Below are 24,067 nucleotides of genomic sequence, written 5' to 3'. Positions count from 1 at the left end.
GGCAGGTTGACTACATTGGACCACTTCCTTCGTGGAAAGGACAGCGTTTTGTTCTTACTGGAGTAGATACTTATTCTGGTTATGGATTTGCCTTTCCTGCACGTAATGCCTCTGCTAAAACCACCATTCACGGACTGACAGAATGCCTCATCTATCGTCATGGTATTCCACACAGTATTGCTTCTGACCAAGGAACTCATTTCACAGCCAGAGAAGTACGACAGTGGGCTCACGATCATGGAATTCACTGGTCTTACCACATTCCCCATCATCCTGAAGCAGCTGGGCTGATAGAAAGATGGAATGGCCTTTTGAAGACGCAGTTACAGCGCCAATTAGGTGGTAACAGCTTGGAAGGCTGGGGCAGAGTTCTTCAGAAGGCAGTATATGCTTTGAATCAGCGCTCGATATATGGTACAGTTTCACCCATAGCCAGGATTCATGGGTCCAGGAATCAAGGGGTGGAAAACGGAATAGTTCCACTTACTATCACTCCTAGTGACCCTCTAGGAAAATTTTTGCTTCCTGTCCCCATAACTCTAGGTTCTGCTGGCTTAGAAGTTTTGGCTCCAGAGAGGGGAGTGCTCCTACCAGGAGCTACAACAAACATTTCATTGAACTGGAAGCTCAGACTTCCCCCTGGTCATTTTGGGCTTCTAATGCCCTTAAACCAACAGGCTAAAAAAGGAATAACAGTGTTAGGAGGGGTGATAGATCCAGATTACCATGGAGAAATTGGATTACCTCTTCACAATGGTGGTAAGCAAGATTATGTCTGGAGTGTAGGAGATCCCTTAGGGCGCCTCTTAGTACTACCATGTCCTGTGATTAAAGTCAATGGGAAACTACAACAGCCTAATCCAAGCAGGATGACAAAGAACGCAGATCCATCAGGAATGAAGGTATGGGTCAATCCTCCAGGAAAAGAGCCAAGACCTGCTGAGGTGCTGGCTGAAGGTGAAGGAAATACAGAATGGGTAGTAGAGGAAGGTAGTTATAAATACCAATTAAGGCCACGTAACCAGTTGCAGAAACGAGGATTATAAAGTAATATGAATGCCCATTGTAAATTTACTAATGCGTTTGCGATTGTACGAGGGATAGTTATATCATGTTAGGCGTATTTACAACCTTGTTATTGTTTCATGTGAACATGAGATATTATTTGTGTCAAGTTGACAAGGGGTGGATTGTAGTGGCTATTCCTGGTTGTCAACTTGACAATATTTGGAATGAACTACAATTCGGAATTGGAAGGCTCACCAGTGACCCTTATCTGGAGGCTTGGAGATCCTTATCTGGATCTTGGTTTGAAGATCTTGAGCCATAGTGGCTATGGATTCCAGAAGATTGAATCTCCGAGTTAAGGAACACACCTTTAATCTGGGCTATGCCTTTCATCTGGGATTAAAGGTGTGGTGGAACACACCTTTAATCTGGGCTACACCTTTTGCTGGAGACAATATAAGGACATTGGAAGAAGGGAGTCTAGCTCTTGCTCTTGCTCCTTCGCCTGCTTGCCGTGTGAGACTGAGTAACTGCTAGATCCTTGGATTTCCATTCACAGCTGCGACTGAACAATTGTAAGGAATTGGGCTGCCGACTGTAAGTTATCAATAAATTCCTTTACTAACTAGAGACTATCCGTAAGTTCTGTGACTCTAGAGAACCCTGACTAATACAGGGGTCATGAGTGGAAAACATTTCAGCATTTCTGGTTAAGGTGAGTTACTTGATTGCCAACTGATTCTGCCACATTAGTTCATTTAATAATGCACACGGAGGCCCTGTAGCAGCAGCCACTGGGCCAACCCTGGGGACATACAGGTAGTCAGGAGTCCCTGTGCCAGATGTGGACTGACACAGCTGTAATCTCAGCCCTCAGAGGCAGAAGGATCCACAGTTGGAAGCCACCCTGTGCTACGTAAGGGGCTCCAGACCTGCTGGAGCTATGTAGCAGGATTCTGTCTTAATAACTTATTATTATCAGGATCAAGGAATCCAAAACCAGGAAAAGTTTAAATATGTCTGCCAGGAAGCTTTTCAGTCAAAGTAAAAGAGGGTAATCTTAGTTTTGATTCGTAGCAGAGACTTATACAATCCAGGCTGGCCTCAAACTTACTACGTATGGAAGGATGGCCTTGAACTCTTGATCCTCCTGACTCAGCCTCCCAAGTGCTTGCATGCATGTACCACTGTCCCTCTGCCCCAGCCAGTCAATGGATGTTGAGTAAGGGCATTTATTCAATAAAAACTATAAACATAAATTGCCTCATCTATATTGCTTGACACTATTCATTTAGGTCAAGTCCCAGAAATGTACTGGAATCACCTGGGCTGTGTTTTGATGAATGTTTCCCAAAGGTCAGTATGTGAAAGCCTGCTTCACAAGGTGGGGGGTACTGAGAGGTGCGGTGGATATTTAAGAGATGCCTTCTGCGAGGTTCGTAGGTCACTGGGAGCCACACATTCAGAAGGCATTTATCAATCTGTCTCCATCTGTTTCTCTCCCCCTTCCCATCTCCCTCTTCCTTCTGTCCCCAAACTCACATTACCATCCACAGTTACCTGATATTACACTTGAATCTCCAGAGCTATAGGTTAACATAAACCTCTTCTTACTTCATAAGTAGCCAATATCTATTATTTCATTACAGTGACACAAAGCTGACTGTTACACAGACCAGCTGTCAACATGTTTAGGGAAAAGCACACTATCTCATGTTTGTATTGGCCAGCAAGCAGCCACTGATGATTAAACAGGTTCTGTACTCTCATCTCATGCCATTCTGTTTGTGTCTCACCTACTCTGACCAGCTCTTTCCCTCTCAGATCTGTCCCTTTCAGACCTTGGATATTCTCATTATCTGAATAAAGAGGGGCCGCTAACCAGACATGGAGGTGTAACCCAGGGTCTTAGCACTTGTGAAACTGAGTCAAGGCCCGCCTGGTCTATATATCAAGTGAGAGGTCCTCCAAAGCACTGTAGTAAGGTGTTATTTGGAAACCAAATCATAACAAATAGCTGGGCGATGGTGAAGCTCACCTTTAATCCTAGAAGTCAGGGAGGCAGAGGCAGGTGGATCTCTGAGTTCAAGGCCAGCCTGGTCTACAGAGTGAGTTGCAAGATAGCCAGAGATACATGATAGAGAAAACTTGTTTCAAAAAATTAAACCAACAAAGAAGAACAAACAAACAAATTAAACAGGGGACAAGAGAGGTGACTTGACAGTTAAGAGCACTGGCTCCTTATCCAGAGGACCCTAGATTCCCAGAACTCACATGGTGGCTCACAACCATGTATAACTCCAGTTCCAGGAGATCTGATGCTCTCTTTTAGCCCCTACGGGCATCAGACACACATGTGGTGCACAAACCTACAGGCAGGCATAACATTCATATACATAAAATATTTTTAATTAAAAATAAAATCAGTCAATCAATAATAAGGGGGTACCTGCTCAACCCCCAAAGTCCAGTTTATTCCCCACCCACTCTGGCCCCCTGCCTGGCTCTACAACAGAGTTAAACACACAGCAGGTTTTTCATATTGTCTCTAGGTTAGAATTGTGCTCGGCTATCTTGCTTCACAACCAGAACCCCATAAACTATGAAGAGAAGGCCACGGAACCCGATCTGATACCCTTCTCTCTTAGAAAAGTGCCTGCAACATCAAAGTTTAAAACAAGTGAGTAGGGGCTGGAGAGATGGCCCACTAGTTAAGAGCACTGACTGCTCTTCCTGAGTTCAATTCCCAGCAACCACCTGGTGGCTCACAACCATTTCTCATGGGATCCAATGACCTCTTCTGGGTGTGTCTGAAGACAGGTACAGTGTATTCATATACATAAAATAAATAAATCTTTTTTAAAAAAACAAACAAACAAATACAAAACAAGCAAGCAGAATTTCTGCTGATTTGTTTCCTCGACTGTGAGGCAGGTCGCCCCTCCTGTGCATGGCTTCTGGCTTCCTCCAGAAGGTTTCACTGACAGTTTTGTTACAAGAGTTAGGGTCAGAGTCTCTGCATCTGGCAGCCCTGACAAGCTGGGCTCCGCCACCTGTTCTCAGTAAGCCAATAAAAAGAGTAAGAAAGAAACTAATATTGAAAAAAAGGGGAATGAGAAGATGTATTCAGTGTGAGGGCATTGGAAAGAGGAACAATAGGGAATCCTGACACATGGTTTAGATTTAAGTAGAAGGCAAGAGGTATGTGTAAGCAAGCAGCCATGAGAGCTTTAGGGTGTTCATCAGAGAAGACTGCTCAGACATGGCTTTAGGCCAGCTGGTTTACATATCATGTTCTGAGCCAGCTGGGGATAGACACGAAGTGAGACTCTCTCTTAAAAGCACAAGAATTTAATAAATTGAAAACTTGGCCCGGGCTACAGAATGAGTTCAAAATAAGGCTGAGTAAAACCCTGTCTCCAAAAAGTAGCAGTGTGAGCCAGGGCCAGCACTGGGGCGCTGCCTAGCATGGCTGATTCCAAAGCTTCTAGGCTTCCTTTGGAGAAACAAAACCTAAGAACTCCATCTCTGGACAGGCAGCAGCATGTCACGAGCCTGGGATCCTAGCTCTTGGAAGGTGAAGGAATAAGGTCAGGAGTCCAAGGTGAATGGATCCAGAACTTCCTAAAGAGTTGTAACAGGGATCAATCAAACAAATGACCACCTGATGACAGAAAGAACACCACCCCGTACCAATAGAGTCAATAGAATATAGGAAATGTTCTTTAGAAGAAATCTCATGAAGTCTATTCAGCTTGGTTTCAGACACAGTGGTCTGATGTCCAATGGGACAGAGGGAAATCATTTTTATTTGCCTGAATTGTCATCTCCCAGGTTTACTACTGCATCTGCCTAGGCCTAATCTTGGAAGCTTCTAGCCTTCTTACAATCTTATCTAGGCCTAGAATATTATCAGCCTTTGAGACTTATTGAATAACCTCACCCTTTCTAATTCCTTCTGCGCTCTGGTTGGCTGATCAATTCAGGTGTTCTGGCTCAAACTGATTCAGTGTGACTTGTCTCTCAGCCTCTGACTGAATTGCTCCGCTTGGCCTCAAACTAACTCAAGCAACCTGTTCTAATCTTCTGGCTCCTTCTCATTCTCTGGCTCATTCTCTCTTCGCCGGTGTCTAGCTTATTCTCTCTTCAACATGTCTGTAAAACTGTCATCTCTCATCTCCTCTTCTTCCTCCCTCCTCTTCCTCTTTCTCTTCCTCTCTCCTCCCTCTCCCCCCCCCCTCTCTCTGATGTGAGTTGTTTGACAACTTCCTGGAGTACACGCATCATGGGAAATCAGAAAGCTATTATTTTCTGATTGGAACTCCCAGTTTCAGACCGTGTTCATTTGCCTCGGCCTTGCTTCTGTTTGTAGTTAGTGTTATCATTTTCACCCACCTGGGAAGTTCTCTGCAGTTCTTCAGCCTGAACTGTGCCTGGGACGGTTCCCTCAAATCTCCTGAAATAAACCATGGTGAAGAGGAGCCACTTCTTTTGCCAAATTACTTCTTGACACATGAGATTTTATTAAGGCAAAGGGGTTCACTCTCCTCCGGTGATCTAATAAAATAACCAGATGGTGGGTGGTCTTTTCACACTGTTACCACCACCAGGGCAACCAAGAGCTTCTGGTCTTCCTGCAAAGAGCTCTCCTATTGGCAGGTATAGATAACTGCCATCATCTTTACCAAACTCTGACTTGCCAAGTGACTTTCTCAACAAACGATCATAATTGTCGCTCCTGAGGATGATTCCCGAGTGCAGTGAAAGTGTTCTGAGCGTCGGGTTTTGTTTTTCATCCTGGGAATTAGCCATCTCTCTTTACCCTTCTGTGTGGATCCTCTCAGAAAAACTTACCTCAAAATTTCACCCTCCTGATATTATTTCAGATTTCAAAGCAACAACCCCTCTACTTGCCACCACACCCGGAGACTAGAAGGCAAAGATCAAAAGCCTCACTCCCTGTTTTATTCCAGAGCAGAGTCACAGAACGAACACCATCGGCTCCCAGAGGCAGACCAGCCAGAAGGTTCTCCTTTTGATCATTCAAGGAGGCTGTTCTTTGTTTGCACAGAAAAACAAAAGTTACATTTACATTTGGCACTCAACACGGTTAGAAGAACAACAAATTGTGATTGAAGAAGGAAACCCACCAATGTTGCAGAAAGCAATAGACATCTGACTGAAGTGTCACAGATAGGAGACATCTGACAGAAGGCCGAAGAACAGAAATTCACCTGCGATTGTCTCCAGAGGAAACGTCAGTTCTTTGATTTTTTTATTTCATCTGGACCCCCAAGAGACTCAGAAACTCCAAAGCAGCAGGAACCTTGAGCCCAGCCCAAGGAATGGCATAGGAGTCTCTGAGACAGTAACCCACCCCAAAAGACGATTTTTATTATATAGACAGACTTTTCCTGCAATAGAAAAATGAGAAACTTTATTTCAGATCCCTTAAGACCAAGGGTAGGAGTTGAGGGGACAGAAAGGTTAGTTTTGAAAAACATATAGCAGTACTTATATCGAAACTGTGACCACAGAAATAAACCCCTCCCTACTTTCAATTGTGATGTTTATATATTTCCTCTCAAAAAAGATTTTTAAAAGAGCTATACAACAGGAAAAATAAGCTATGACATTACAAAGGCTTGAGAGAGATAAGACAGAGGAACTAAGAGTCCAGAAAATGCTTAATTGTGAGCCTATGGTACCTAATGAAATCAAGGATCAAGATAGATGGCCCATTGATGATGGAAGAGAAGTCCAGCTCAAATGCAAGTGCCTAAATGTCTAGTTTATATGTGGATTCATAAAGATCTAATAATACCTTGATAAAGAAGGGGGAATAAGCTTAACCGAAAGACACTGGGTTGTGGGGGGAAAAATTGCTGAATTAGATCAACCTGTATACTTTAAAGATGGTTTAACATCAGAATGGAAGTCAGAGAATGTGTTAAGTTGGGAAAGAGGTTTTGTCTATATTTCCACAGATGATGAAAGACTATGAGCTCCATCAAAATTGATAAAGATGCAATCTGAGTAAGAGAAGCTTCCACATGAAAGGCATGACTCAAGGAAGGAAGAGACAGAAAGTCATCAGTGCAGACAACTCAGAAAGCTGACCCCACCCTGCAGACAGAGTTAAGGCCTGATCCCTAGCATAGCTGTAACCCTTTTGTTCTATGCCTGCCAGTCATTTCATTCTGTTGTAATATGCCTGCCAGCTATTTCCTATTGTTGCTGTAATAATGATACAAAAAAAAAATAGCTTGACTTAGAGCAGAGTCAAGCTGACCACATACCCTGTTAGGTTCTGTACGTTCTGAGGTCTGTTAATCTTAAATTTCACAACCATAGACTTTACTCAGAATAAAAGTCAGTTAGAACTGTTCTGTCTAGCCAGCCAAAAGAGCTTGAGTCAGAGCCAACCACCAGGCAACACTCCCTACACCTGAGCTCTGTTTTTGCAGTTTTAGCCTTTATAAACTGGCCCTGAAAAACATTCAGGGTCCAATCTTAGCTCCCAAGTCTAGATTGTGACCCTAATCTATCAGTCTTGGGGTGCTCACTCAGTAAACTATTCTTGTTTAACTCTGACTGGAGAGTCTGAGTGGTTTGTGTGGTGATTCCTGAATCCCAACAGAGATAGTTCGGCAAACCATCTGAAGAAGGACATTTCATTTATTAAACAGGCAGATTGAAAAAAAAAAAGTTGATGCTGAAATGAACTGTTGCTGAAGACAGACAATCAGGACTGCAATTATGAAGCATCATCCCCTCGACAGATCTTCCTAAGGACATTCAGACTTAAATTTTGAGGACTGATCATTGTTTAAGATTTAATAGTTAAACTGTGCACAACTTTTTAGCTTAAACAAAAAGGGGGAAGATGTAGTGGGATTTTAATCCAGCAACAAGACTTCTCTAGCTGGAACATAGACACACCCTTCGTACATACCTTTAACAGCAAAAGTAAAGTTAGTTGGTAGAAGAAAGCACCCATGTTTGAAAGTGATGTCTAATTGAGGGGCAGACAAAGTGATGAATCAGAGAAAGATTTGACAGACTAAGTCAGAGATAGGACATGCCCAACTCTTACAAGAAGAGACAGGAAGGAAGGGTGACTTAAAAGAGCAGGGTGGGGGGTAAGGGAGGGAGTTTTATCAAGAGAGTTTTATAGAGACAGGCTGAAGAGAGAACAAGCAATTATACAGGTGAGAACAGAATGAGCCAGAGAATCAGAAGGAGCCTGAAGATTAGAACAGGTTGCTTGAGTTAATTTTGAGGCCAAGCAGAGCAATTCAGTTAGAGGCTGAGAGAGAAGTCAGACTGAATCAGTTTGAGCCAAGATAGCTGAGCTGAACCAACCAACCAGAGCTCAGAAAGAATTGGAAAGGTGAACGTATTCAGTAAGTCTCAGAGGCTAAAAACAAAAAACAAAACAAAAAAAAACAAACAAAAAAACGCTCTAAGCCTGGATAAGATAAAGAGGCTAGAAATTTCCAGGACTAGGTCTAGGTTAGCAGACTGAGGCAGTAACCTGGGAGATGACAATTACTTCAGGCAAATAAAAGTTACTGTAACAGGGCAAAGTTTCACCCCTACCCCTTCTTTTTGACTTAGGAATTTGCTTAGCCTTCCCAACCTTTGTTTCTTTACCTATAAAAAGCAGATACATGTTCTCACATCCATCCCCACACTGGGGACAGTAAGCCCCAGGAAGAGTCATGTTAGAGCCTGGAGTGGAAGTGTTCCCATCCATGCAGAGCCAGCCTGTGTTACACTGTGAGTTTTGGGCCAGCTGCTACCTATGTAGCAAAACCCTGCCCTGGGGAGAAAAATCCCAGCAATTCCTAGGCTTCGGACAGCAGGATCATTCTGAATTCAAAGCCAGCTTGGGCTACTTAGTGAGTTCCAGGCCAGCCTCTGCTACAAAGTGAACAAAGAAGTCTCATTAACATCTGATGTTTGCTGAGTGCTGCACACATGATAAGGTCAGAGTTAACGGCTTTGCAACTCAACAGGCAAACCAATCAAAAGGCAGTATTGTCTCTGTCTTACAGGTCACAAAAACGGATACACAAATCACTGGATGGTCAATGATTATACAGTAAGTCAAGAGTGGATTCAAGCCAAGTTGTCTGCTGATAAGTTCCCCCTCTTATCACCTAGGGACCTTATCTGTCTTGTCATCCCGTGTCCCAGGTCATTGATGAAGCTGACACTTGGCTGCCAAAAATAACTTAGATGAATGAATTAAACCCTTCTTAGGCAGGGATATAGTTCAATACTTGCTTAGTATACTCAAGACTCTAGAACAGGGCCAGCCAGATTGCTTATTGGGCCAGCCAGATGGGTCATTGGGTAAAGGTGCCCCCAAACCTGATAAACTGACTTTGATCCCCAAGACCCTCGTGGTTCAAGAAGAGAACTGGCTCTCAAACGTTGTCCTCTGGTCTCCACACCAGTACAGTAGTATGCACGCCCCTTCCCTCTCCCCTCAAATAAATATATAAACGGAAAAAGAAGTTTGAGCCAGGTGCCATGGTGCATGCCTTTAATTCCAGCACTCTGGAGGCAGAGGCAGGTGGATCTCTTTGAGTTCCAAGCCAGCCTGGTTAACATAGCAAGTACCAGAATAGCTAGAGACTATATCTCAGAGACTCTATCTCAAAAATCCAAAATTAACTTCCTAGTCAGAAAGAGGGATACAATGTCACTCACCTGGCTTCTTTTGGTAAACTGTCCAGGGATTACTTATTTCTTGTGTCCTCTTGGATGTAGCTAACCTGATCAGACTGAAGTTGTCATTCTAGTGCCTTCTGTAGAGCTGATAGATTTAAATTCCTTAAATTTGTTTTTATTATGAAAAGTTTTTCTTTCTCCTTCAATTAAGATTGATGGTTTTGCTGGGCATGGTAGTCTGGGCTGGCATTATGTCATCTTTCAGAACTTGTAGAATGTCTGCCCAGGCCCTTCTGGCTTCCAAAATCTCTATTGAAAGTCCACTGAGAGGCTCTTCTAACGACCCTGTCTTTATAGGTGACTTCTTTTTTTACCCATATCTTTGTTCTGTACACTTATATGCCAAAGAGAGTTTCTTTTCTGGTCCTATCTGTTTGGTGTTCTGTATACCTCATGCATTTTGATAGGAGTCTCTTTCTTTAGATTTGAAATTTTTTATTCTATGATTTTTGTTAAAAGATATTTTCTGTGGCTTTCACTTGAGTTTCTTCTCCTTCCTCTATATCAATTATTCATAGATTTGGTCTCTTCATACTGTCCCAGATTCCCTGAATGCCTAGATTTTTAATTTATAGTTCACATAGTCTTTGGATGATCGATCCATTTTTCTACTTTGTCTTCAAGACTTGACATTTTCTCTTCCATTTCATTCCATCTGTTGGCGAGACTTTCTTCTGAGCTTGTTGTGTTACTTCCTGCCTTTTTTCTTTTCCTTTTTAAAAAAAAATTTATTGGTTATTTTATTTATTTACATTTCAAATGTTATCCCTCTTCCCTGGTTTCCCCCCTGCAAACCCCTATCCCACCCTCCCCCCCACACACACTTCTATGAGGGTGCTCCCCTACCCCCCACCCGCACACACACACTCCTGCCTCACTGCCCTAGCATTCCCCTACACTGGGGCATCGAGCCTTCACTTCCTACTTTTTTCAATTCAGGTTTTACTTCAGTTTGACTTGTCTTTAGCCATTCTATCCCTTTGTTAAATTCTATTTTCGTATCTTGAATTGTATTCATTATTTCATTCAATTGTTTGTGTTTTCATGGTCTACATTCAGACATTTTTTTCATAGCCACTTTAAGGTCATTGAACATATTCATAATTCCTATTTTGAAGTCCTTGTGCTTCAGCTAAGCTGATCTCTCAGGGAGTGTTAGGTGCTGGTTTCCAGAGGAGGCATATTATCTTTGTTGTTTACGTTTGTGGTTTTGACATGGGATCCCAGTGTGGATATTGACTTCGTTGAGTAGGTGTTTGGCTCTTTGTCTTTACCCCAATCTGTCAAGCTGTGCACCAGATGATGTTTAGCTTTTGGTCTTGGGGACATTCTGAGTTTCAGGATTCAAATTTCAACTGGTCCCCAGATCAGCATAGTTGGAAGGATGGCTGAAGTTCTGTTTACAATTCTGGGTTCAGACTCTAAGCGGTCCCATATTGACAAAATGGGTAGGCTCGGCGATAAGTGATCTGGCGGGAGAAGGGGACTGACTCTGCAGGTCTCAAGTAGAGTTTGGGGTCCCGTTCCATGTGGTACTGGACCCCAAACCCAGTGGTTAGTTGGAACTCCAGGCTTAGAACACTACCCCCCCCCCCCCACACACACACTTTGTTTATTTAAAGACAGGGTCTCACTATGCAGCTCTAGCTAGCCTGGAATTTACTATGTAGAGAGGGCTGGCCTTGTATTCACAGATATCTCATGCCTCTGCCACCTGAGTTCTGGGATCTCAGGTCTGCCCCTCCACACCGGCTTTCATACTCTGTCATTATTCCTGTTTGCTTAATTTCTATGGCATTCCTCTGTCCATATAAAGTGAACTGGTCCTGGTCCAGGATCAAGTGTATCCATCTGGTCCCCTCTACTCTTTTCCCTCTTCTATGTCTCATCTCTGATTATGTACCCCAGCTCAAGGCTCTCACATCACCAACATGCCACCTTCCCTAGCCCTTTCCCTTGCAGAAAGAATTGTGTTTATTATCTCTTACCAAACTAGCCATTCAGTCATTTAATCTGTCACTACATTTATTGAAGGCCTTCTTGGTCCAGCCCTGGGAATATAGCCAGACATTGCATTCTGGCAGGGGTGACAGACAATTAATGTGTAATTATTATAAAAATCAAGTATATAGTCAAGGCATGAAAAAGTTGCTTGAATAATGAACTAGTAAGAGATTAAGAGTGTTAGCAAGACTCCATCTCAAAAGCAAAACAAACAAACAAACAGGTGTATGGTATTGTTTACCTGCTATGCTAGCACTGGAAGGCAGAGGCAGGTGACTCGCTGCACATTTAAGGTCAGCCTGGTCTACATATCAAACTTCAAGGCCAGAAAGGGCTACATAGTAAAACCTTCTTCCAGAAATAAAACAAACAAACAAGTCAGGTGGTTGTGGCACATCCTTTAATCCCAGCACTCAGGAGGCAAAGACAGGTGAATCTCTGAGTTCGGGGCGAGCCTGGTGTACAGTGTGAGTTCCAGGCTAGCCAAGGCTTCAGGATGTGTGGTCTCACACATCTGCAGTCCTAACACTCAAAAGGTAGAGGCAAGGAAATCAGGAGTTCACAGTCATCCTCCAATATAGTGAGTTCGAGGCCAGGGTGTGTTAGCAAGAACTTTTCTCAAAACAGATAAATAAAAAGCAAACCAAAATGTAGCACCCATTTGAAGACAAAAGTCCGAAACGGGTGCTTTATATCTACAACCCATTCTAACACCCAGGGTCCCCTTCCACCTCCCACAAGAGTCCCCTGGTTGACTTTTCTTTTTTTTCAAGACAGGGTTTCTCTGTGGAGCCCTGGCTGTCCTGGAACTCACTTTGTAGACCAGGCTGGCCTCGAGAACTCAGAAATCTGCCTGCCTCTGCCTCCCAAGTGCTGGGATTAAAGGCGTGTGCCACCTCACCCGGGCCTGGTTGACTTTTCAATAGCCCACACCTCAATGGGAAAGGGAAGGCTCCAGGCCTCTGCCTGGGCTGAATAAAACCTCTGACACCAACATGCTGCAGTGGCATCAGGGAGGCCCAGAAAGTCAAGCTGTGGAACCACCTCTGGGCCTCTGGGAAAAGTAGGAAAAGAGGCTCCTGACTCTTGGCTCTGAGCCGAAAGAGCTGCTAGTGGGAGTGGAAATTTTTCATGGCAAAGGAAAAGGAAAAATCAGATCACATTTCCCACTGGCAGAGCCTATTTGCTCAGGAAGCTCTTGGGGTACTAGCTGTTCATAAAAGGAGGATATTCACAGAATTATGCCTTGATTATGGCTCTTTTAGTACCCCGGACACACACACACACACACACACACACACACATTCCTGTTTTTCTTGTCTTCATGGTGCAGAACCTCCAGCCTCGAACCACCTAGCCACACCCCCAGGGCTTCTTTTCTTCATCTCCTTGCCTTTAGGTCTGAAGGCATTTCTCTGAAAATTGCAAATCCCCTGGGGATTACGACCATCATGAAATGAAGTGAAGAGCCATCGGCTCAGCAAGGGAAGTTATCCCTACTAGAAGAATTGGATGCTCCTCTTCCACCTCCTAAAACCTTCCAGCTTCCAGGGAAGAGAATCTGGGGACCCACAGAGGCTGTCCCACCATCCCCTAGCCAAGACACTTGGGTAGGAACCCATGTACAATGGACCCAAAGAGGCCGAATGTATAATCACAGAATCATATTCCTAAAAGGGTGTAAAAGCCACATATCCCAGCTCCATAGGAGTTGACGGTAAAATACTTGACCACTGACTTATAACATCCCTCAGAGGGATACGTTTCCCCTGGTTACATAGAAGACATGAGCATAGTAACTTGCCTGAAGTCACCATGGGGGTAAGGCTCCATGCTTTTTGCCCCAGCTCCACAGTCTCTCTGAATAGCATTCCTGAATCACGAGCAGCCTCTTCTTGGATGCTTGCAGCAATGAGGACCTATAGCTTTCAGAGGTGACCTATTGGCAACTATGAGAATAAATTTAATTCAATGCCGGTTGCTTTTTGTCATTTGGTTACATTGACAACTTTAAATGACAAGTCTCTAGGTCTCCTTTACTGTGCTTGTGCCTTTCAGCTGGTCCTGCACCCTCCTATTCCTCTTTCCGGATACACTATGCTGTTTATCAAAAGCCCAACTCAATTGCTTTGGCCAGAACTTCAAACAGTAACCATTCAGATGTAAACTGTGAGAGAAGAGAGAGAGAGAGAGAGGGAGAGAGAGAGAGAGAGCAAATTCTTAGCCCTGGCATAGAGTATACACTTGAAGCATTTGCTGATGTGTAATTAGGTCTTGTAGATGAAGGTTTAGTAGAGAACAGAGCAGGGCTCTCCCCTCCCCACTCAGGATGCTTTCAGAGTTGACCAATGCAATCTTGCTCAGTGATAGATTTCTTGACGATAAACGCTCACAGCTGTATCAGCAAGCTTTGGGTTTTGAGAGACTGTCGCAGTACAGTGGAAAATGACAGAGATGACGACTGCAGACGTCAACCTCAGGCCTCAATGTGCTCGAGCGCTTAGGTGCTAAACAAGCAACAAAACAAAAAGCCATGCATATGTGCATTCTTACACATGACACAACACATGCATATGAAAATGGGGGAGGGGAAACATCGTGGCCCATAGACAGGCAGATCCTCCTGGTCCTGGTGGTGAAAAGGGGACGTTTCCATCTTTACACTGCAGAGGCAAGTACGCACAGCAGGATGAGTGTGCTCTTTGGCCAGGATGTACCAGGGCAAGAATCTCAGCTCTACCACTTTACTCTGGCTGTGTAGACTTGCACCAGGCACCTCTCTCCTTACTTTCATTGTCAGTATCTGTAAAGTAGGGATAAAAACACCATTGTCCCTGGGATACTTTGAGGTTTCAAAGAGATAGTTGGGGCTGGCGAGATGGCTCAGTCAGTAAGGGGCCTACTGCACAAGCATGAGGACCTGAGTTCATATCCCCAGTACCCAGGTAAAACATGGCTTTAGAGACATGCCTATAACCCCAGCGCTAGGAGTATAGGGCAGCCACAGGAAGATCCCAGGGACTTGTTGGCCAGCCAATCACTGAGCTCTGGCCTCTGTGGACAAGCATGTTAAAAATAAGGTGGAGGGGACTGGTGAGATGGCTCAGTGGGTTAAGAGCACCCAACTGCTCTTCTGAAGGTCCAGAGTTCAAATCCCAGCAACCACATGGTGGCTCACAACCATCCGTAATGAAATCTGACTCCCTCTTCTGGAGTGTCTGAAGACAGCGACAGTGTACTTACATATAACATATAATAAATAAATAAATAAATAAATAAATAAAAATAAGGTGGAGAGCACTCAAGAAAGGCACCAAACATCAACCTCTGGTCTCCACACACATGCACCTGCGAGCACACACACACATGCACTTCCACATACATTACACACATGAAATAGTAGCTCTAAGATGCCTAAATCATGAAATTATTAATTTAGTCCAACAAAATTAATTACTCCTGGGGCCAGCGAGATGACTCAATGGATAAAGTGATTGCCAAGAAATTCCAACTACCCAAGTTCAATCCTCAGAACCAAGGGTGAAGAGAGAAGCAACTTCACAGTTTCCCTCTGACTTCCACATCCAAACTGTGACTCGTGCACCCACACACCCGCATCCCGCATGCATAGAATAATAATAGTTAAAAATGAATGCATGGCTTCCATCATACGTTTGTATACCTGCAGCCTAAAGCATTCAAAAGTACACACAGCACACAATCCGACCCCTCTAGCATGAGCACCAAGTGCTCTGACCCACTGAGCCAGCTCCTCCCACTCCCTAATTTTTAACAAGTATTTGCAATAAAATCTAATTCTCAATAAGCACTTTAGTAAAGCAGGCACTTTTCTTTGCTGTGAAGAAAAGTAGCTGGAGGATGCCTACAGAAGAGCACTCATGGTATATCTCTATGGTACAGTGCTAGGGGCGGAGCACACAATACAGTCTTCCGCTCTGCAACCTAACACCACAGAGTCTGCAGTAAGGTAGTTATCAACTTGGTGGCTCCAGGCCAAGCTTCCTCTGGGTTTCAGAAAGATACAACCAACACAACAAAGCACCAGCAATCAGAGATGCCACCCATCCACTCACTCAGTGAGCACCACAAAGCAGGTCACATACTACAGGGACTGTGATAAGACCCTGCCAGCACAGCCAAGGGAGACACAGTGACTGCCTGAGAGCTGTTCACAGCCCGGGAGGGAAAGGCGAGAATGTAAATATTGACAGGACAGAGGGACCAAGGTACAGAGAGTAGTACAAACAGTAGTAGAAGACTGGTGTGACGGCCCAACAGGTAAAGCCCTTGTTGCAGAAGCCTACAGATCTGAATTTGATTCCTGAAAACCAGGTAAAAGGTGAAAGGAAAGAACTAATAGCACAAAGTTGGTCTCCAGTCTCTGCACATGCACCTGTCCCCCACATCAAGCTCCCATCAATAGACAGATGGTAGATAGACAGACAGATTGACAGACAGGCAGACAGATGATTGATAGATAGGTAGGTGATAGATAAATAAATGATAGATAGATAGATAGATAGATAGATAGATGACTGATAAATGGGTGATAGATAAATAGATGATAGGTAGATGATAGATAGATAGATAGATAGATAGATAGATAGATAGATAGAGATAGATGACTGACAAATGGGTGATAGATAAATAGATGATAGATAGATAGATAGATAGATAGATAGATAGATAGATAGATAGATAGATAGAGGGAAGATAATAGATAGAAAAGTTGGAAGAATTTAACAAAGAAATTAACCGCTTGATTTTAAAATCCTATACTTGAGCAATAGACAAGAAATTAGCTTTAAAAGCAATGAGATAGCACCAGAGAAATGGCTTAGTAGTTAAGAGGGTTCATGGCCCTTCTAGGCTTACTTATTCATTTTTTTTGAGACAGGTTTTAATGCTATATCCCTGACTAGCCTAGAACTGGTTTTGTAGATCAGGCTGGCATGAAATTCACAGAGCTTCTCTTGCCTCTATCTCTAGAGGGCTGGGATTAAAGGTGTATGCCTCTATGGCCAGCATTAAAGTGCTAACTGATTGTAGAAAATCCAAGTTTAAGTTCCAGCACTCACATCTGGGAGTTCACAAGTGCCTGTAACCCTAGCTCCAAGAGAACAGTGCCCTCTTCTGGCCGCTGAAGGGTACTCACCTGTGCTTGTGTGCACAGGTGCACATGCACACACCCACACCCACACAGATACCATTTAAAAAGAATAAAATAACTATTTTAAAGCAATGAGCTGAGGGATGTGGACAACTTGGCTATAGAGGGGCAGCTGGCTCGGCCCCAAACAAACCAACAAGCTGAGGCTCAGAAGACAGGATTGCTCTTTTTTGCTTACTTGGAGTGTGTGTGTGTGTGTGTGTGTGGGGTGTGTGTGTGTGTGTGTGTGTGTGTGAGATCCATCCATCCATGCGGGTGCATGTTTGTGCACATGTATGGAACACAAAGGTGAATCGCAAGAGTTGTTTCTTGAGGCAGGATCTCTCTTTGGCCTGAAGCTTGCTGCTTAGGTGAGACGGGCTGGCCAGAAAAGCCCAAGGATACTCCTGTCCCTGCCTCCCCAGTGCTGGAATTACAACATCATGCCATCACACCTAATTTTTTTTAAAACATGGGTGCTGGGGCTCAAAGTTAGGTTCTCACGCTTGTGCAGCAAACATATTACCCAGTGAGGGGACTCTCCAGCCTGATTTTGTTGTTTGAGACAAACACAGGCTATCACTATGAAGTCCTGGATGGCTTTGGCATATCTGAGGCAGAGAGAGAGAGAGAGAGAGAGAGAGAGAGAGAGGGAGAGAGAGAGAGAGAGAGAGAGAGAGAATTCTAATTGAACTATATTTTCTAAGGTTCAGCAAGTAATGTAAGCTCTGTTTCTTCAGCTTTACAGTGGGAAGTCATAATGTCAACTCGGAGGATAAAGTAGTGTGCTAGTTCGGCAATAGTTTGTCCTCATCGAAATCTATGTTGAAATTGTACTGTCATTGTAATATGTCAGGAAGTGAGACCTGTGTGGTGACCATGCCTCTCTCAAGAGAATGGGTTTGTTCTAAATAGGGACATAGTGAGAGTGGGTTGTCACAATGCCACGTTGACCCTGTGGTCATCCCTTCCAAACCTGTGTATTTGTCCTTCTGCCTACAGCCATGAAAGAGAGCTGTACCAGGCCTGCAGCAGTGCTATGCCCTTGGATTTCCCAGACTCAGAACTGTGAGACAAAAGATACCCCTTGTCTTAATTGTAGTCATAGATATTTTGTTACAACAAAAGAAAACAGAGATAAGAGGTTCAGTGCCTGTAATTTGCAATAAGGGTTGATAAGGTGGCTCGTGGGTAAAGGTGTTTACTGCCATGCCTGACAGACTGGCTTGGATCCCCAGGACCCATTTGAGGAAAGGAGAGGAAAGGAGAGAACTGACCAAGTTATTCCCTATAAGCACCCACAAAATAAATAAATGTAAAACTTTGAAAAGATTTAGTATTTTATTTGACTTGTCAATGTTTCTCCTGAATGTCTGTATGTGCACTCTGTACCCACCAAGTTTCAGAAGAGGAGGTTGTGTCCTCGGGAACTGGAGATACGGTGATGAGCCATGATGTGGGTGCTGAGTACTGAACCAGGATCCTCTGCAAGAACAGCAAGTGCTCTTCACCGCGGACTCATCTCTCCAGACCCCAGAAATGTCGTTAAAACATTGCAAATAATACCTAATTCTCAATAAGCTCTGTAATATAAATATATCCTGAATCCTCTCAAGTATCTGCTTTAAACCTTCAGAGGAAGAAACTAAAAAATGCCCTAAGAATCCAAAAGAGCCTTCAGGGACTCTTAGCCGATCAGCTGATGCTGCCCACTGACCGACCACCTTTCTGCACTCATCTATCTACCCTGGGGGTGGGGGCATAGTTAACTCCAGAGGTGCTGCAAAGGTCTCCCTTCCTCTCACAGACCCCACCCCCACCCTGCCCGTCTTTAACCTGCCAGTGTTCCTGGTTTGGCAGCATCTTTACCGTCTCCTCCCCACAGAACCATACGCATGCTTCACACTCAAGTGACTTCTTTGTGTTTACTTAGGGAATTCCTAGTTTATACAGAGCTATTTATAAGATGCAGGTTTTTAAATATGTCTTTGGTGTTCCTTATAAGGAACTCAATGAGTCATAAAGCAGTAGGCCGAGGGGGAAAAAATAGCTAATTATAAATGAAAGGAACCGGTTCATTCCTAAAACAAGCATTTCTTTTTCCTTCCATCTCCCTGTTTATTTTTATATTTTTTTGTTTGTTTTAAGACAGACCCTGTCTCTGTAGGCCTGGCTGGCTATCCCTGGAACTGAACATGAAGGCCAGGCTGGTCTAGCCTCAAATTCACAGAAATCCACTGTTGTCTGCCTCAGAATACAGGATTAAAGGTATGTGCTCTCATTCCCACCGAAACATTTTATTTTTGATATTTCTTTGTATTTATTGTTTACATTTATTTTATTTTTAATTATGTGTGTGTATATATATGTATATATATACACACACACACATATATATATATATATGGTGTGTGTGTATGTGTGTGCAGGTGTCTGCAGAAGCTAGAGATGTTGGATCCTCCTAGGCTTGAGGTATATGTGGCTGTGTATTGCTTGATGTGGCTACCAGAAACAGAACTTAGGACCTTTGCAAGAGTAATACAAGTTCTTAGCCACTGACCCATCTCTCCAACTACCTAACTCCCTCATTTTATCTTTATGCTTTTAGTTGTTGTTCTTGTTCTTGTTTTATTTGATTGGTTGGTTGGTTGGTTTTGAGACAGGTCTCATTATGTAGCTCTGGCTGCCATGACATAGCCTTGGCTGATCCGGAAATCACTGTGTAGAACAGGACTGGCCCCCAACTCACAGAGATCTGCCCCCCTTTGCCTTTCTTTCAGTTCCGAGATTAAAGGTAGGTACCATCATCCCTGTGCATATTTATGTTCCTTAAAATGGCACTCCTTGGGGATTATATAGATGGTCTCTATTGAACCTTAAATAGACAAATAACATGGACTCAACATTCACTGGTAGCTGAAGAAGAAGCTACTCTTCAGAGCCTGATAGAGCAGGCACATGGGAGACAGGGGCAGGGATTTCAAGTTCCCTATCAGCCTAACCTATTTAGAGAGACTTTGTCTCAAAAGACTAAAAACTACAACAGTGCTAAGCTCTCCAGTCGAGTCAGCTGGACAAGCTGAAAGGCTTAAAAGTCACTCATGAGGCAAAAGAGTTTCAAGGAAGCTCTCCTCCTGGAGTCTAGCGTTTTCTACCCATACATTAATTTTTCATTCCTGCATTCCATTACCGTGTTAGTCTAGTGTATGGATCTACGTGCTCTCTTTCAGTATTTTCTTATTGTAAGTGCTTTTTAAAATTGAATTCTGACATGGCTAAAGCCTTCTGCCAGTGTTCTAACAGTCCTAGAACATCCTTGACCAAGATCAAGGGCTTGGAATTCAGTAAGATTGTAAAAGCTAAGTCACTCCCTTACACAGGAATTTACCATCACTAAGGAAGAAGGAAGTTTCAGACCAAAGGAGAAACCAGAATAGATACTTAGAACTATAGCAGAGTTACACCCATACGAACGTATTTACAATGGCCTAAGGGGAAGGTGGACTATACAAGAGACTAAAATAGGAACTATGGCAAGGTCGAGAAGCCCTTGACCCTGGCTTCTAAGATTAGTGAATCTTAGGTGGAGCCCTTGTTGATCCCAGCTGTTATCAATGTATTCTATCCCAGGTGGTTCCGGTTAGACCTTTTGTGTTTACAGTCCTCTGTTTTAGGTAAGATTCCGGTTACCTCAATTGTACCTTGTGAATATGTCACCCAACTTCCTTATTGTCCTCTGCATAAAAAGTCTGATGCTCAATTCGAAAATTACACTCAGATTCCACACGACCTCTCCTGTGTGTGTCTGTTTGTTGTTCATCCACGCTTTTGCCCACCCGCGTCGAGAGACCCGTTCCACACAGACACAGGGACCCAGAGGGTCTGCGGCACAACAGAAAATGAGAGGGTACTGGGGAGAGGCTTGTCATGAAAAATACAAGGATCAGTGTTCTGTCTCCAGTGCTCATATAGAAAGCTGGATGTAATAGCTCATTTGTAATCCCAGAGCTGAGAGGTAGGGGCAGGCTACCTAAACTAACCAATCAGAAAGCCCCCAGGTCCCAGAGAGGGAAGCAGGCTTGATAGATAAACAAACAAACAAACAAACAAATGAATGAATGATAATGTGTTTGGCTCCTAAGGACCCACGCCTGAACTTGACCTCTGGCCTCTGCACATGTGCACACATGCACACCCCAACACACATACACAAAACAAAAACAGCTGTGTATGTCTCCAGGTCTTCTCTCTCTCTCTCTCTCTCTCTCTCTCTCTCTCTCTCTCTCTCTCTCTCTCTCTCTCCATCCCTGGTGCCCGAGGAGTTCAGAAGAGTGTTGGGTCTCTTGGAACTGGAGTTCCAGATGATTGGAAGGTGCTGTGGAGGTTACTGAATGTGGGTCCTATGCAATGCAGGACAATTAGTAATCTTAATCAGTGAACCAACTCTCCAGTCCCAGTTGTCATTTTTTTTATGGCATCAGAAAAATGTAAATGAAGCCCTTTCTTCTCTCTGAATACTCCTGTGCTAACTGAATAAAAAGTCATACAAAAACGTTGCTTGGTGGTAATGGTACACACCTCTAATCCCAGCACTCACTTAGGAGGCAGAAGCAGACTGATCCCTCTGAGTTCAAGGCCATCCTGGTCTACAGAGTGAGTTCCAGGACAGCCAAGGCTGTATACAGAGAGAAATCCTGCCTCAAAAAACCTAAATAAATAAACAAATAAGCTTCCTGTCTCCCCTTCCCCCCTTTACTTTTTACTGCAGAATTCTCTTTATGGACATACGATGCTTTAGATCAGCGCTTTTCAACCTGTGGGTCACGACCCTTTGCAGGGAGTGTCAACTTTTTCACAGGGGTTGCCTATAACCACAAAAACCACAGATATTTACATTTTGGGTTTTTTTTTCTTTTTAGATTTATTTTATGTATGTGAGTACACTGTCACCGTTCTCAGACACAGCAGAAGAGGGCATCGGATCCCATTATAGATGGTTGTGAGCCGTCATGTGGTTGCTGGGAATTGAACTCAGGATCTCTGGAAGAGCAGTCAGTGCTCTTAACCGCAGAGTCATCTCTCCAGCCCTGATATTTACATTTTGATTCATAACAGTAGCAGGATTATAGTTATAAAAATAATTTTATGGTTGAGGGTTACCACAACATGAGGATCTATATTAAAGGGTTGGAACATTAGGAAAGTTAAGAACCACTGGTCTAGACAGAGCTGGCCTCTCTAATGTAGCCATAAGTCTTCTGGAGTATGATATTCTGGCATGGGCTATTTTCTGAATTTCTGATCCTGGTTCTTGGATCTGCCTGAGGACCAAGTGAAATACAATAGGCAGACCTAGGTCTAGGTATAGCTGAAGAGGCAGGGAGACAAATGTAGATGTTCAAGGAGCATGAGCTTCCTTCCCAGACTTTATCCATATGGCCTTCTGGAGTGCATCCATCCACCCACCCATCCACCCATCTACCCATCCATGCATCCATCCACCCATCCATGCATCCATCCACCCATCCATGCATCCATCCACCCATCCGTGCATCCATCCACCCACCCATCCACCCATCTACCCATCCATGCATCCATCCACCCATCCATGCATCCATCCACCCATCCATGCATCCATCCACCCATCCATGCATCCATCCACCCATCCATGCATCCATCCACCCATCCATGCATCCATCCACCCATCCATGCATCCATCCACCCATCCGTGCATCCATCCACCCACCCATCCACCCATCTACCCATCCATGCATCCATCCACCCATCCATGCATCCATCCACCCATCCATGCATCCATCCACCCATCCATGCATCCATCCACCCACCCATACATCCATCCACCCACCCATCCACCCATCTACCCATCCATGCATCCATCCACCCATCCACCCATCCATGCATGCATCCATCCACCCATCCATGCATCCATCCACCCATCCACCCATCCATCCACCCACATGCATGTATCCATTCCACTGATCTTCTCATTCAACTAACCGATCCATTTATGCATTTATCCATCCATCCATCTATCCTTCTCATCCTTCTGATCTGCCCATTCAACTAATCTATCCATCATCCACCCTTCTATCCATTTCTCTATCTACTCATTTTTCTATCATTCTACCCAACAATCCTTGAATTTGTCAATACTCAGTGAGCACACACCATGGCAATACACCTTCCTCACTGATGGAGAGAAAAAGCCCTCCTTGTACACCCTTCCCCACCCACAGTACCCAGCTTTATTAAAGAACTGACTAGGTTTAGAGAATTACATCATGTAGCTAAGGGCTATTTCTTGAGTAGTCAGAAATAGTTCATGTTGCCAGGAGCATGCAGGAAGACTATCCCATTCAGCCAGTGAAGTAAGGAAGGCTAACCAGACACAGTGTCCATGCTTATGCTACTCCTTCAAGTCTGTTTATACATCCTTCTACCAGGAAGCCTGGTGTCCCAATATTAGGATTCCTATGCTGTGTTCTATCCCACAGAAGTGAGCATTCAAAAGAGCTAGGAAAACATTCCTGCCAGGCGCAGTATGTGCAAAAGTCTCAAGGGAAAAACAAACAAACAAAAAAACATCCTGAATCCAGGCATGGTGACAGACACCCATAATCTTAGTACTTGGGAGGTAAAGGCAGGAGGATCAGGAATCTTAGGTTATAGTGAATTCTAGGCCAGTTTGGGATACATGAGACTGTTAAAAGAGAGAGAGAGAGAGACAGAGACAGAGACAGAGACAGAGAGACAGAGGGATAGTCGGAGACAGACAGAGACAGACCAAGAGACAGAGAGAGATGGAGACAGAGAGAGATAGAGAGACAGAGAAACCTAATTAGAGGCAGGAGAGATGGGTTAGCAGTTAAGAGCACTGGGTCCTCTAAGGACAAGGGCTTGATTCTCAGCACCCACATGGCAGTTAGCATTCTGTAAGTCCCAGAAAACCAGATGCCCTCTACTAGTCTTCATGAGCACTGCACGTGTGTGGTATATAGACATGTATGCAGGCAAGGTAACCATGCCTATAAAATACTTTTAACTAAAATTTTTTAAATTAATAACAACTAAAGCTTGGGGGCTAAGGAGGTGGCGTGCACCACCAGACCAGGGCTACTTTTT

At 43.9% G+C, this 24,067-nt stretch overlaps 1 long non-coding RNA gene across 1 annotated transcript in view; it reads right to left on the bottom strand.

Moving 5' to 3' along the window:
• Positions 1–10,166: 10,166 nt before the first annotated feature.
• Positions 10,167–24,067, bottom strand: part of 0610043K17Rik (RIKEN cDNA 0610043K17 gene) — a 45,403-nt gene continuing 31,502 nt past the window's right edge. The window contains exon 4 of the long non-coding RNA NR_040640.1: positions 10,167–10,462. This is a non-coding gene — a long non-coding RNA (RIKEN cDNA 0610043K17 gene). The remainder of the gene's footprint in view (positions 10,463–24,067) is intronic.

The sequence above is a fragment of the Mus musculus genome, chromosome 4, assembly GCF_000001635.26.
Source record: "Mus musculus strain C57BL/6J chromosome 4, GRCm38.p6 C57BL/6J".
Lineage (NCBI taxonomy): Eukaryota > Metazoa > Chordata > Mammalia > Rodentia > Muridae > Mus > Mus musculus.
Note: the sequence above shows the minus strand (reverse complement) of the source record. Positions and strands in the feature narration are given on the sequence as shown.